The sequence below is a fragment of the Oncorhynchus mykiss genome, chromosome 19, assembly GCF_013265735.2.
Source record: "Oncorhynchus mykiss isolate Arlee chromosome 19, USDA_OmykA_1.1, whole genome shotgun sequence".
In the NCBI taxonomy this organism is placed as follows: domain Eukaryota; kingdom Metazoa; phylum Chordata; class Actinopteri; order Salmoniformes; family Salmonidae; genus Oncorhynchus; species Oncorhynchus mykiss.
The window spans coordinates 53776624-53793753 of record NC_048583.1 but is presented as its reverse complement, the minus strand read 5'-3'; positions in this window follow the sequence as shown (position 1 = coordinate 53793753).

The following is a 17130-nucleotide window of genomic DNA, read 5'->3' as shown; positions in this document are numbered from 1 at the left end:
CTTCGGGATTCAAGGGGGTGAGAAAGCACAACTTAACTTTTGCTATGCAAGTAGTTCATAATTTTACACCCCCTCATATTCACACCACATGGTTAAATCAATTACCCAATACGGAAGGTTCTCACTTTCAAGGTGTTGCTGATGATCCATTTCTGGTTCTTAAGTTTAAGTTTTTCTTAATTGTCCATAATGTGTATTGAAATGAATTAATATGATTAACAAGTAGCAAGTGGTTATTTTTGTCATTCCCACTTTCACTTTGAAAGATTTAAGGAGTGCAGCACTCTGGCAATTAAAAGTCCCTTTACTTACAGGGGTGCAGAACTCAGCAATGAAAAGTCTTCCGGTATCCAACTTTTACAATTAACATTATCACTTAAACTCGCTAATTTGTTTAATTTAACATGTATCCGTTAGTTTTACCACCTCCTATGACACATTAGATTCAGAGCAGTGAGCTGTAAGAAATGCTTATAATATCAATAGGATATTACTAACACTTTCTGTTGTTCAACAGTATAATGCCATCATCTGGACAAATTGATGGTGTTGAATTTAGCTTTTTTATCTAACAGGATTCAAATGTTCTACTAATCTCAGTTATTTTCTTAACCTCACTGGTCTAGGTAAATTTAGGATGGCTGCGTTTTACACAGGCAGATCAATTCTGATCTTTTTTACTGAAAAATATCTGATGTGAAAAGATCTGATGTGATCGGTCAAACGACCAATCAGTGGAGAAAAAAAATATCAGAATTGGGCCGCCTGTCTAAACGCAGCTGATGTTATCCAAATCAGTAAATACTTGATACTTTTTATGTTTTTCTGTCTTTCTTGGATATTTTTGGGCTTTAATTCAAGGGACATGTAGCCTTCCAAGGTGAATGCTATAGATCCGTTTGCCATGAGAGGGAACTAGAGTTCCACCATCTACAACACAGACAACATGCCGACCACCTCCCTAACCCGCCCCCAGCCAACCTCCCAGGACACAGACAGCATGCCGACCACCACCCCGCCCCCAGCCAACCTCCCAGGACACAGACAACATGCTGACCACCACCCCGCCCCCAGTCAACCTCCCAGGACACAGACAACATGCCGACCACCACCCCACCCCCAGTCAACCTTCCAGGACACACACAACATGCTGACCACCACCCCGCCCCCAGTCAACCTTCCAGGACACACACAACATGCTGACCACCAACCCGCCCCCAGTCAACCTTCCAGGACACACAGACAACATGCCGACCACCTCCCCAACCCTGCCCCCAGCCAACCTCCCAGGACACAGACAACATGCCGACCACCACCCTGCCTCCAGCCAACCTTCCAGGACACACATAACATGCCGACCACCACCCCAGCCAACCTTCCAGGACACAGACAACATACCGACCACCACCCCGCCTCCCAGAACGCTGTTCCACAGTAACACACATTATGTGACTGAGAATCGGAGTATAGAGCTAACCTAACCTGACCGCAAGTGGTGCTTCAGGTGAACAACTCATAGCAAAATGGCTTATTTAGGAGCGTCTAACATTCAGCGTTTCATATTGACAAGCAACGTATAGAGCTGATAATGATTTCTCATTCTGCGTGGCAAGAGCTATCTTTTACAGCATATTGAGAAACATTTCGTAACGCTTCAACGTTCCTGAACCATATACCCATATATTGCTCGGTATCCACAGCCAACACACTGGAGGCATACAGGCCGCTATGATGCGTTGACAAGGGTTGTTTGTTTCCCACACGTAGATGAATGGAGCAAACACATGTTGCCATTGGGGATTCCACCTAAAGGTGAAAGGTTAATAATGAGAACGGTGATGTGACTCGAGCTGTGACCAGAGGCCATTGTGCATCACTAAGTGATCAGTTGACATGTTGTGATCAGTTGACATCAGTTTTCTCCCAGCATGCTACAGTGCTGCTCTTTGTCCACACCACCAATGACACCTATTAACTTCCTGTGGTTTGACGTGGCCTTGGTCCTCCCGCGTTCTGTGACATTAGCAGAAGAAAAAAAGGCTCTTTGGCCTCCAACTGACAAAGGATGCACTTATTTGTGATTTTACAAACGTCTTCTTGCGCCCTTGACAAGATTTTCTGCACGTCACACCATTCATTCAATTCTGGGATTGATGTATAAATTAAGATAAATGCTCCTGTGCTACAAGACTGTTATTAACTAGTAATTAAATTGAATATTCTGACAGAGAAACACAAATGTATGTTTTACTGCCATAAACTTCCAGTCCAAGTACTGATTGGATTGATTGGGGGGGAAGGTAGTGGTTAGAGTATTGGGCCATTAACTGAAAGGTTACTTGTTTGAATCCCCGAGCCAACAAGGCTCTATTCGATGTGCCCTTGAGCAAGGAACTTAAGACTAATTGCTCCTGTAAGTCACTCTGGATAAGAGCTTCTGCTAAATGACTAAATTGTAAAGTCCTTGCTTTTGTGTTGCACCAAAATCACCTCATATCAACCTCATACCGAGCCTCTAAACTTTCCAGTTCATGTTAAAATACCAGAGGTAGTGCATTCATGACCTACAGTAGATGTTGTGTAACAACTCAATAGTGCTGATATGTCTACTCTCCATGGGGTTGTTCCAACCCATGGGGCTCCACCCTCCACCTCTCCCTCTGAGGACCGCCTGCAGTCATACCTTCTCAACTGCTCTCTCTCTCTCTCGCTATGACATATCTGCTGCTGCTGGCCTCCGTGGAGATGTTGTTCTCTGCTGCAGGTGAAAAAATAGCTGTTTCTCTGTATCTGTTCTGACACCCTCAGACCTGAGCAGGCTCGAGGAATGTGTTGGTAGTGAATGCAGACAAATGCAGATGCAGATGCACAAACATGTTTGAAATGTGTATCGTGTGTGTGAGAGTCAATCAGCAAACACTCATATCTTATGACTTAGATCGTTTCAAGGGAAGATTGATTATATGTAGGACAAGAATGTAGGACAAGAGAAGGCATGTGGGATAAGGCAGATGTTGTAACTACTGCATGTGTGATAAGGCATATGATGTAACTACAGTAGAGGGATTTTGACTGGTTTAGCTTTAGTTCTCAGCATTTGTGTATTTTTCTTTAAAGAGGTCGAGTTACATTGCAAAGCTCAATTACACCTTAATGTTCATAGTCACAAAAAAGCATGTTGGATATACTGTATCTAGCTCCCACCTTCCCGGAAAAAAAAATACATTCTACATTATCAAACTACTGCATAGCCTTAGTGTCACACCCTGGTCTGTTTCACTTGGCTTGTGCTTGTCTCCACCCCCTCCAGGTGTCGCCCATTTTCCCCATTATCCCCTGTGCATTTATACCTGTGTTTTCTGTTTGTCTGCTGCCAGTTCGTCTTGTCTCGTCAAGCATACCGTCTGTTTCTTTTCTGCCGCTCTGTACCTTACTGACTCTGCCCTGGATTACTAACCTCTGCCTGCCCTAACCCCGAACCTGCCTGCCATTCTGTACCTTACTGACTCTGCCCTGGATTACTGACCTCTGCCTGCCCTAACCCCAAACCTGCCTGCCATTCTGTACCTTACTGACTCTGCCCTGGATTACTAACCTCTGCCTGCCCTAACCCCGAACCTGCCTGCCATTCTGTACCTTACTGACTCTGCCCTGGATTACTGACCTCTGCCTGCCCTAACCCCGAACCTGCCTGCCGTTCTGTACCTTACTGACTCTGCCCTGGATTACTGACCTCTGCATGCCCTAACCCCGAACCTGCCTGCCATTCTGTACCTTACTGACTCTGCCCTGGATTACTGACCTCTGCCTGCCCTAACCCCGAGCCTGCCTGCCGTTCTGTACCTTACTGACTCTGTCCTGGATTACGGACCTCTGCCTGCCCTAACCCCGAGCCTGCCTGCCGTTCTGTACCTTACTGACTCTGCCCTGGATTACGGACCTCTGCCTGCCCTAACCCCGAACCTGCCTGCCGTTCTGTACCTTACTGACTCTGCCCTGGATTACGGACCTCTGCCTGCCCTAACCCCGAACCTGCCTGCCATTCTGTACCTTACTGACTCTGCCCTGGATTACGGACCTCTGCCTGCTCTTGACCTGTCTTTTGTCTGTCCCCTGTTTTGTCAATAAATATCTATTTTTCGAACTGTCTGCATATGGGTCTTATCCTGAGTCGTGATATTCAGGCACTGGAAAAAAATCAGAATTCACACAAGTTCCAATCAAAAATGTATCTTTCGAGCAGTGTTTTAAATAGTTTGTTAATTCTGTAGATAATCCTCTAAGAATTCCAACGGTCCAAACCTCGTGTCTATCATAATCCGTTCAAGTTATTGGAGTCTTTACCCTTGTGGGATGGCCAGAATTCAGGTGACCAAATCAATGGAGGCCGGAGGGAAAAGAAGTGGTCAAAAAATGTGGGAAATTGCATTGTGTCGGCTAGGCTGGATTCTGTGGAAGACTTAAGGCTATTGGCTACCTGACAGGCTCACTTCCCTATTGAACTTGTCATCTTCTCGAATCCGCAGGACATAAAACAATATAGAGCTAAGATGGATATCGATTTTGAGACATGACGTATTTTCATATTTTAGCACACACTTTTCATATTAATTGGAAATTCCTGTTCTTTTATGCATGTTTGTAAGAAATTATTGAATCTCTATAAAATGAACGCTGAGCATTCCAAGCTTTTTATTATTAGTCTTTTACATTTAATTAATTTCTAATTTGCTTTTTGCGACCTGTTAACTACTTGGAAGACGATGATCACAAAATGTAACATCTTTAGAAGTTATGAGAAACCTGTACCACGATGTCAACAGATCTTGGTGCTTATTATCGTATGTATTAGATTACGAAATCCAACTTTTTGGATATAATGCTAATGATATGTTAGAGAAAGACCCCACTGAATGATTCAGACATGAATAATCATATTTGTCTTGGTAAAATGTATTTGATAATATAAGGAAGTGAAATTTCATCACCAAAGTGCGTCTTGGCAGAGTGGGTGGACAGTGTGCATTGTTTTGAAACCACCAGTCTTGGCAGATTTCACACTGCACCAGTCTTGGCAGATTTCACACTGCACCAGTCTTGGCAGATTTCACACTGCACCAGTCTTTACATTGTGTCATTCAGTCATCGCTCTATAACTTCTTCTCTTTGATGCGTGTTTGATTAGTGTGATTGGATGTGGCAGTAATCAAAAGAGATGTATACCACATGATGTTCAGTTATTCCGAAGCTCCCAGCTATCCACCTCGCGTTGCTTGTGGATTTTGCCTGGTGTTTCTCATTAAAAACTCAGTGAAACATGAGAGAAATAGTTCTGACAAGTGAGGATTTCCACAAAGACTCTGTCAAACTGACAGACAGATAAATAGACATCGGGCAAGCATGTTGTTGATAGCAGATTCCTTACTGTGAAAACACAGGTGTCTCTGAAGACTAGGGGAAAAACCCAGATGTAATTGACAATGCTGATAGTCGGTTTTATGTAAGTTGCAAAATCACTGACTTTCTCTGGAATGAGGGTAGATGTCAAACTATTGGCAATGTGTGGGAGAAATTGAAAGCAACCGATGATTAACTCTTGGTGACACTAGGTTGTTGGCTTTGGTTGAGTTATTTGTTCTGTTCAACAGAATTAGGTCCTTATCCCCGTAAGCATATTACTTCAAATTCATATTTAATATTTTCTGACATCTTTTCTTCCCTCTTCTGCTTTCCTTGTTTTCCCATAATAACTTCAAGTTTCTTAGAGCCGTTTGCTGTATCTACAGTACAGTAATGGTTCTATGAACTCCTTACCTCTGGCTTGAGTGCACACACTTTTCCATCACTTGCCCTCTGTCACCAGTAAACTTTTTGAAAAGCGAGTTTAACAGGTCATGAAAGAGCGGGACAGATGGCTACATTCTAGGTGGTAATTATCAACCACTTCTTCCCAAAAACAAGCAAAGGTGTTGCCATCAGGTCAGGCAGCTGACATTTCGCTAGTCAACTTCAATCGATGTCTGTCTTCTGCCACGGAGACGGCGAGAGAACGGTGTCACAGGTCACACTCGTCCATAAGAGGATGCGCATCACTCTGGATCAAGTCTATATTAAGAGCTGACTAATAGGTTGGAAAATCAAATGTGATTATTCTGTATTGTAGGCACTGGTTGATGAGTGTTTTCTCTAGGTAGGTTTTCTGTGTTGTCGTGCACAGACTTGACAAGATGGCGCTGATTGACATGGTCGTCCTGTTCATGGCTCCACAAGCAAGCCTCTACATCTGCTAAATATGTGTATGTGACCAATAACATTTTATTTTATTTGCTATAAGACCTGATTAGTGCAAATCTTCCCGTCTCGACAAGCTGTTGGTAATACGTGTGTTTACTCTGCATTTGACGAGCAGGGATTGCTTTTGAAGAGCTTAACCGTTCATTTTGGCGACGAGCTATTGAAATTGAAGGTGACAGCTAATTTGAATCTCTCTTAATTTGGGCAAACTGGAATACTCTACACGGTGACGGCAGCTCCCCTCGTACACGCGTGCACATGCAAAAATATGTAAATGCTTCCCATATTAGAATCTTTGTCTGCTTGTCATTCTCACATGGGACACATCAAAGCCATATGACCTGATTTTGCACCTGCTGTTTAATTAAATTTACAAGACAGACAGTCTCTAGTCCTGGTGATGTACAAATCTGGTTTTATTACCCGGGCCCTGTAATTTACAATGCATTTGACTGATGAGTGGTAATGCTGCCTCCCGAAGAGGGAGGCACCATTACCTTACTGCCAATACAAGGGCCATCCACAGACATTTTGAACTTTCTCCTGATATTAGGCTCTGAGAGTGTTGAAATTGACATTGTTTAAAGGGATTTGTATTATGAATTCATGGTTTGATAACGGTTGTTATTTTGTAAATATGATGCACTCCGATTGATATGTTATTCATGATCCATTATGATTATAATGGTAGTCATTTATTCCCAATTTTATACTCTCTAATTACTTGTAATTATATTAGGGTATACATTACTTGCCAGCATATTCCTTTATAAAACAACACAATACAAAATAAAATACAATACAATTAAAAATGAAATGTTTTGTTCAAAAAGAGGCTGGTTGTCTGCGTGAAGTACGCACATTTGTGATTGCATGTGATTCAGAAACATGCCCCCGGTCGCAGAGGACTGTGCTTCTTAGGCAATCTATAATAGATGATGAAATTTGGCAAGCAATCCAACCTTATGGTCCATTCTTCCTCCTGCAGCTGCTTGTTTTCCCAGAACGCATCTGTGCTGACCAAGTTGTGTGTGTGTGTGTGTGTGTGTGTGTGTACATGCCTATGCCCGTATGTCACTGGCTCTGCCCAGAAGCACTCCACGAGCAACTTTCCATTATTCAATATGTCATGCGACGTGAATATGGAACACCAACTTTACATTATTCAATATGTCTGGCGACGTGAATATGGAACACCAACTTTACAATATTCAATATGTCAGGCGACGTGAATATGGAACACCAACTTTCCATTATTCAATATGTCAGGCGACGTGAATATGGAACACCAACTTTACATTATTCAATATGTCAGGCGACGTGAATATGGAACACCAACTTTCAATTATTCAATATGTCTGGCGACGTGAATATGGAACACCAACTTTACAATATTCAATATGTCAGGCGATGTGAATATGGAACACCAACTTTCCATTATTCAATATGTCAGGCGACGTGAATATGGAACACCAACTTTCCATTATTCAATATGTCAGGTGACGTGAATATGGAACACCAACTTTCCATTATTCAATATGTCAGGCGACGTGAATATGGAACACCAACTTTACATTATTCAATATGTCAGGTGACGTGAATATGGAACACCAACTTTACATTATTCAATATTTCAGGCGACGTGAATATGGAACACCAACTTTACATTATTCAATATGTCAGGCGACGTGAATATGGAACACCAACTTTACATTATTCAATATGTCAGGCGACGTGATTATGGAACACCAACTTTCCATTATTCAATATGTCAGGCGACGTGAATATGGAACACCAACTTTCCATTATTCAATATGTCAGGCGACGTGAATATGGAACACCAACTTTCCATTATTCAATATGTCAGGCGACGTGAATATGGAACACCAACTTTACATTATTCAATATGTCAGGCGACGTGAATATGGAACACCAACTTTACAATATTCAATATGTCAGGCGACGTGAATATGGAACACCAACTTTACATTATTCAATATGTCAGGCGACGTGAATATGGAACACCAACTTTACATTATTCAATATGTCAGGTGACGTGAATATGGAACACCAACTTTACATTATTCAATATGTCAGGCGACGTGAATATGGAACACCAACTTTACATTATTCAATATGTCAGGCGACGTGAATATGGAACACCAACTTTACATTATTCAATATGTCAGGCGACGTGAATATGGAACACCAACTTTACATTATTCAATATGTCAGGCGACGTGAATATGGAACACCAACTTTACATTATTCAATATGTCAGGCGACGTGAATATGGAACACCAACTTTACATTATTCAATATGTCAGGCGACGTGAATATGGAACACCAACTTTACATTATTCAATATGTCAGGCGACGTGAATATGGAACACCAACTTTACAATATTCAATATGTCAGGCGACGTGAATATGGAACACCAACTTTACATTATTCAATATGTCAGGCGACGTGAATATGGAACACCAACTTTTCTCTCAGCGCTCAACCTCCATGGGCATATATGGGCGAGAGTTGAGGAGTTGACTAGAAAGGCCATGTGTTTTAGAGGAAAAGAGATGGGAGTTAAAAGTAGAAGGCAAGCTGTTGTTTGACTTGAGTCTAAATGTTTCACTGCATGCTGGAGTTGGAGGAAGTTGCCTCGAGACCAGGAGTGGGCAAACTGAGCCAGAATCAGAGCCGATTCAATCCGGCCCGTGGGAGGTTTGTGTGTGTACTCATTAAAGGGTTTTTCATTTACCTTTATCTTTTTTTTACTATTTTCAACATTATAGAATGATAGTGAAGACGAACTATGAAGTGACACAAATGGAATCATGTAGTAACCAAAAAAGTGTTAAACAAATCAAAATATATTTAGTACTTTAGAATCTTCAAAGCAGCCACCCTTTGCCTTGTTGACGGCTTTGCACTCTCTATTCATTCTCTCAGCCAGAGAAATACTTTTCCAACAGTCTTGAAGGAGTTCTCACATATGCTGAGCACTTGTTGGCTGATTTTCCTTCACTCTGCGGTGCAACTCATCCCAAACCATTTCAATTGGGTTGAGGTCGGGTGATTTGTGGAGGCCAGGTCTCCTTCTTGGTCAAATGGCCCTTACACAGCCTGGAGGTGGGTTGGTTCATTGACCTGTTGAAGAACAAATAAAAGTCCCACAAAGAGCAAACCAGATGGGATGGCGTATCGCTGCAGAATGCTGTGGTAGCCATTCTGGTTAAGTGTGCCTTGAATTCTAAATAAATCACTGACAGTGTCACCAGCAAAGCACCCCTACACCATCACACCACCTCCCCCATGCTTCAAGGTGGGAACCACACATGCGGAGATCATCCGTTCATCTACTTTGCGTCTCAAAGACACGGCGGTTGGAAACAAAAATCTCAAATTTGGAATCAGCAGATTTCCATCTGTCCATTGTTCGTGTTTCTTGGCCCAAGCAAGTCTCTTCTTCTCATTGGTGTCCTTTAGTAGTGGTTTCTTTGAAGCAATTAACCATGAAGGCCTGATTCTTGCAGTTTCCTCAGTTGAGTTGAGATGTGTCTGTTACTTGAACTCTGTGAAACATTTATTTGGGCTGGAATTTCTGAGGCTGGTAACTCTAATGAACTTATCCTCCGCAGCAGAGAAAACTCTGGGTATTACTTTCCTGTGGCGGCCCTAATTAGATCCAGTTCCATCATAGCTCTTGATGGTTTTTGCGACTGCACTTGAAGAAACTTTCAATGTTCTTGACATTTTCTGCACTTCTCTTTGCTTATTTGAGCTGTTCATGCCATAATATGGACTTGGTATTTTACCAAATAGGGCTATCTTCTGTATACCACCCCTACCTTGTCACGACACAACTGATTGGCTCAAGCCTATTAAGAAGGAAAGAAATTCCACCATTGTACATTTAGCAAGGCTCACCTGTTAATTGAAATGCATTGCAGGTGATTACCTCATTAAGCTGGTTGAGAGAATGCCAAGAGTGTGCAAAGCGGTCATCAAGGCAAAGGGTGGCTACTTTGAAGAATCTCAAATATTTAGATTTGTTTAACACTTTTTTGGTTACTACATGATTCTATAATAACTATGTTATTTCATAGTTTTGATGTCTTCACTAATATTCTACAATGTAAAACATAAAAATCCTTGAATCAGTAGGTGTGTCCAAACTTTTGACTGGTACTCTGTATATGTATATACTGTACAGTTGAAGTCGTAAGTTTATATACACTTAGGTTGGAGTCATTAAAAGTCCCACATTTCTTGTTAACAAACTATAGTTTTGGCAAGGTGGTTAGGACATCTACTTTGTTAATGACACAAGTAATTTTTCCAACAATTGTTTACAGACAGATTATTTTACTTATAATTCACTGTATCACAATTCCAGTGGGTCAAAAGTTTGCATACACTAAGTTGACTGTGCCTTTAAACAGCTTGGAAAATTCCAGAAAATTATGTAATGGCTTTAGATAGGCAAATTGAAATCATTTGAGTCAATTGGATGTGCACCTGTGGAAGTATTTCAAGGTCAATCACAAAAATAATTTAATGTAGCGGAATAGTCCTCCATATATTAGTTAATGCAATGACTTTTCACACATTTTTTTTACTTTAAGAGAAGTGGATTCTTAATCAGTTGCACAACTGAATGTGTTCAACCGAAATGTGTCTCATGTAACATAACCCCTCTGAATCAGAGGTGCAGGGGGCTGCCTTAATCAATTAATCAATTAATGTCCATGGCCCAGTTGTTTAACTGCCTAGCTCAATGGCAGAATGGTAGATTTTTCCACCTTGCTGGCTCAGGGATTCAAACCAGTGACCTTTCAGTTACTGGCCCAACACGCCTAACCGCTGGTCTATCTGCCACTATCCACAGCAGAGGGGTTGATGGGATATGTTAGGGCGGTATGGAGGGATAACTGTGTGTGAGCGGCTGAACAGCAGCTGTTTTCTCCTAGCCGAAAAAAGTGAAAGGGAGATGGGGAGGGAGGTCTTCCGTTTGCCCTTCAGGCAGACCAGGTGGCTGTAGCTCCACACCGTGTCATCGGTAGAACCTGGCATGACTGCTCTCAAGCAGGTCCTCCTCATTGTCATCACCCCCCCCCCCCCCCCCCCCCCCACGCACACAGTGAACACACATGGAGGTCTCCACAACGATGACAAAAACAATGACAACGCCCCGAGCCACAGCACATGGAGGTCACCACAACGATGACAGCGCCCCGAGCCACAGCACACCGAGCTCACCACAACGATGACAACGCCCCGAGCCACAGCACACGGAGGTCACCACAACGATAATAACGCCCCGAGCCACAGCACACGGAGGTCACCACAAATATGACGATGCCCCGAGCCACAGCACATGGAGGTCACCACAACGATGACGACGCCCCGAGCCACAGCACACGGAGGTCACCACAACGATGACAACGCCCCATGCCACAGCACACGGAGGTCACCACAACGATGACAACGCCCCGAGCCACAGCACACGGAGGTCACCACAACGATGACAACGCCCCGAGCCACAGCACACGGAGGAGAATGGAAATGGCAGAGGAAGTCGGAGCCAGATAATCACAGGAGAGCTTGTTAGGGAAAAGTGCAGGTGCAGGACTTGAGTGACTGCCAGGTTGCACTCTCCTTTTGGTTCTCCTATTAACTTTGTCAGCTTTTTACATCTTTTTTTCATTCACCTGCAGTACATTCAAACCACACTCTGCTGTTTGCTCATTTTGTGTCCCCCGTAACATGGAAAGGTGTGAAAAGTTAGTTGATTATCATACACTGTATCTCAGTTGTATGAAAGTAGGATGTGTGAAATGGAATGTTGTGAAATAAAAGTATAATCTGAGAATATCACAACCTGAGACAGAAGTGCATCACTTGCTCAAAGTTAAGTACAGTAACATTCTGAGACATTCTAACGTGTTCTAATGAGTCTGAGACATTCTAACGTGTTCTAATGAGTCTGAGACATTCTAACGTGTTCTAATGAGTCTGAGACATTCTAATGTGTTCTAATGAGTCTGAGACATTCTAACGTGTTCTAATGAGTCTGAGACATTCTAACCTGTTTTAATGAGTCTGAGACATTCTAACCTGTTCTAATGAGTCTGAGACATTCTAACCTGTTCTAATGAGTCTGAGACATTCTAACCTGTTCTAATGAGTCTGAGACATTCTAACCTGTTCTAATGAGTCTGAGACATTCTAACCTGTTCTAATGAGTCTGAGACATTCTAACCTGTTCTAATGAGTCTGAGACATTCTAACCTGTTCTAATGAGTCTGAGACATTCTAACCTGTTCTAATGAGTTGTTTGTATGTCAACATTCTTTAAAGGTTTTCTTTAAACCATGAATATGCTTTGTCTATGCCTGTGAAACTGGCCTATAGTCTACTGACAACATCACTGGTGCAGAAATCATTGTTTCCCAGTCAACAGTAATATGAGAAGGAGGCTTTGGAAGACATTCATCTTTAGCCTACAGCACCAGTGTGGCTCAGTTGGTAGAGCATGGGGCTTGCAATGCCAGGGTTGTGGGTTTCATTCCAATGGGGGACGAGTATGTAGAAGTACAACAATGCATGCACTCACTACTGTAAGATGCTTTAGCGTCTGCTAAATGACTCAACATTTATTTTTACCAAATGCATCCTCACACAAGACCATCCAGCTGGATGAACTGCACTGTTGGTTAAGGGCTTGTAAGTAAGCATTTCAGGGTAAGGTCTACACTTTTGTATTCGGCGCATGTGACAAATAAAGTTTGGATTGATGTATACAGACTTACTGTATACAGTCACCTCACAATGGGCCTATAGAAAATGTTGAACACAACATCATACATAAACCCACACACTATATTGTTATTATACAGTAGTGCCTGCCACTACACTCAATCCATATCTGTTAAAGCTTTTATGTCATTGTTTGTGTTGATTTATTTTTAGTCCTGACGAGCTATTCTTAATCACAAAGACTGATGCCTCTCACAAAAACACACAAAGGAAACAGGCCTCTAGTTTCAATCCACTGAAAGGTAGGCAGTTAGGCCTCTAGTCTCAATCCACTGAAAGGTAGGCAGGCAGGCCTCTAGTTTCAACCCACTGAAAGGTAGGCAGGCAGGCCTCTAGTTTCAATCCACTGAAAGGTTGGCCTCTAGTTTCAACCCACTGAAAGGTTGGCCTCTAGTTTCAACCCACTGAAAGGTAGGCCTCTAGTTTCAACCCACTGAAAGGTAGGCCTCTAGTTTCAATCCACTGAAAGGTTGGCCTCTAGTTTCAACCCACTGAAAGGTAGGCCTCTAGTTTCAACCCACTGAAAGGTAGGCCTCTAGTTTCAATCCACTGAAAGGCAGGCCTCTAGTTTCAACCCACTGAAAGGTAGGCCTCTAGTTTCAATCCACTGAAAGGTAGGCCTCTAGTTTCAACCCACTGAAAGGTAGGCCTCTAGTTTCAACCCACTGAAAGGTTGGCCTCTAGTTTCAACCCACTGAAAGGTAGGCCTCTAGTTTCAACCCACTGAAAGGTAGGCCTCTAGTTTCAACCCACTGAAAGGTAGGCCTCTAGTTTCAACCCACTGAAAGGTAGGCCTCTAGTTTCAACCCACTGAAAGGTAGGCCTCTAGTTTCAATCCACTGAAAGGTAGGCCTCTAGTTTCAATCCACTGAAAGGTAGGCCTCTAGTTTCAATCCACTGAAAGGTAGGCCTCTAGTTTCAACCCACTGAAAGGTAGGCCTCTAGTTTCAACCCACTGAAAGGTAGGCCTCTAGTTTCAACCCACTGAAAGGTAGGCCTCTAGTTTCAATCCACTGAAAGATAAGCCTCTAGTTTCAATCCACTGAAAGGTAGGCAGCAGGTATGTGTTGCTACCCACTTTGTTTCTGTAGAATGTGTATAAAAAGAGGAGTGTTTTTTTACATGCTATGCTTCATTTCATACGTGTTATTGTGTTGGTGTGTGGGTAACATGAGTGGAACATAATTCTATTTCCTACCCTGCAAAGTAAATCAAGAAATCCTATGAACCAGTCCATAGCATCGGGCCTTACATGTGAGATGTTGGCGCAACCAAAATTTATTTGTAAAAAAAAGTTCCTCAACCCCCAAAATGTGTCTGATCTCTGCATGTTTGATAAAGCCAGTTGGTGAGTAGAATTTATGGACCACGCTCAAGTGTAAATGAAACAAAAGGCGTGAGTTGGATGACAGCTTTAGAGGGGCAGGGCACAAGTCTTCTACTTTTCTGAGCGTGTGTGTGAGAGAGAACAAATGTAGCACAGCACACCAATTATTGGCACAAACCAAACCCAGCTCGGAGGCAATGGAAGAAAAATAACTTCTGTCGCAGGGAAACAACAAAGGAGAACCACGGCATGCCTACCACTTTGGTCCTCATTATTTTGTGATTTGGTAACCAAGGGGATGGGATCTGATCTACAAACCATGGACAGCTGGTTAATTTCCACCACCAAGTCTGCTGGGACTTGTAGTTCTTTCTCCATGACATGTGCAAATCCCAACTGTCCCTCCCCTCACTCTCTATAAATGTTGGCTTTTGCCAGACAGGAGGCTGTGTGTGTGTGTGTGTGTGTGTGTGTGTGTGTGTGTGTGTGTGTGTGTGTGTGTGTGTGTGTGTGTGTGTGTGTGTGTGTGTGTGTGTGTGTGTGTGTGTGTGTGTGTGTGTGTGTGCGTGTGTGTGTGTGTGTGTGTGTGTGTGTGTGTGTCAGTGTGTGTGTGTGTATTTCTTTATTTTAATCCCCATTAGCTATTGCAGAATCAGCAGCTTTTATTCCAATGTTTTGTATTGACTTTTCCCCCAAACTAAATCAGTGGCGGTCAATGCCGTTTAAGATGAAGGAGGATGATCATTTTGTTTATGAGCATGACCTTATTTCTATTAGAGCTTATTGGATGACTGTCATTCATATACCATTGACCCAGCTCAATGTACTGTTGATATGTTTAGCTTACTACATACATGTTTCTCCTGTACCCATCATAAGGTTGCTGCAACCTAGCCTATGAATGAAAGTTTACAACGTAGGTGCGGAGGTCGGGAATTTTTTAGTAATCAAGGTGACAGACAGTCAGGGGTGGGACCAAGTCACTATTATTCAAGTCACAAGCAAGTGTCAAGTCACAAGGTCCAAGTCTCAAGTCGAGTCACAAGTAGAATGTGTCCAAGTCTTGCATTCTAAGAGCAAGCAAGTCGAGTCATACATTCTTTTCAAGTTAAGTCTCAAGTCAAGTAAAAAAAATCTATACATGCAATGACTTGTTCAAATCTTCAAATCTTTGTCTATTCATTGAAGCTACCAGACAATCCTTTTTATAATTTTGTCTACAACACATACATTTGGATTAGCCTGTGTAGGCTAATTGTAAAATAGGGACCTTGTATCAGTTGTAAGGGCATGACATCTGCAGAAGGCAAGGCGGGTTGGCATGATCAGAGTGTAGATTTATTTACAGATCGTGTTGCTCTAATGGTGATAGCACAATATCATACAACATGTGCAAGTAGCTCATTTTCCTCCAACATCGGACACCCCCCAACTTCGGATACTCTCTTGCGGTTGGAGGATTAAATCCCCTCCAGCTCAACATTTAAAGGGACTGGAAAATAATGGTATGTTTTGCGACTAAAGACACCCTCTAGCTAGCTGACCCCCGGTTTTCATTGCAGTTTATATAAGTTAAGTTAGTTTTCAAAAAAGTAATATATGTTCACATTTTGTAGGACACTCTGTATATTGTAAAATTCGACTGCGCGACAGACCACACATCATTTAATATCCAACTTTTTACCTAAATTATTAAACTGTTATCTACTTTCTCAAAACATAAGATGAATCTGTAAAACAAGTAGTGAGACATTATTAGTTTACAACACTGAAGAAGATGTTGGTGAATAACCATTTTTAACAGCCTACAGGAGGGCGCACCGGGCTATGCAATGAAAAGTTGACAGGAAAGTGTTGTTTTTTTTTCCTGGAAGGCTAGCCAACTAGTCAGCTATCTCGTAAACATTCGGATAAGAGGTTGGTGTCTATTTTTTTAAACAAAATTAAACAGACGTATCTTGTAATTTAACTAAATAATAAGGTGGCCAATAACTGGGGACCGTATGCCAACTAACAATACAGCTCCAGCTGGTATCTTATTATCCATTCATTTTAACCAATCATCTGTCATCTGAGTCAGTGCAGTACAAGTTGAGTTCCCTTCTCTACACTGAGTGTACTGTACAAAACATTAAGAACTCATTCCTAATATTGAGTTGCACCCCCCCCCCCCCCCCCCCCCCCCCCTTTATTCCCTCAAAACAGCCTCAATTTGTCAGCACATGGACTCTACAAGGTGCCAAAAACGTTCCACAGGGATACTGGCCTATGTTGACTCCAATGCTTCCAACAGTTGTCAAGTTGGCTGAGTGTCCTCTGGGTGGTTGTCCATTCTTGAAACACATGGGAAACTGTTGAACGTGTAAAGCCCAGTAGAGTTACAGCTCTTAACACAAACGGGAGCGCCTGGCGCTTATCTATTTTGTTTTACCCATTCACACTCTCGATGGCAGACATACACAATACATGTCTAAGTTGTCTCAAGGCTTAAAAATCCTTCTTTAACCTGTCTCCTCCCCTTCATCTAAGCTGATTGAAGTAACATCAATAAGGGATCAGAAAGTGCTTTCAGAAAGTATTCACAAGCCTGGACTTACCACATTTTGTTGTTACAGACTGAATTTAAAATGGATTCAATTAAAAAAAATATATATCACTGGCCTACACACACTACCCCATAATGTCAAAG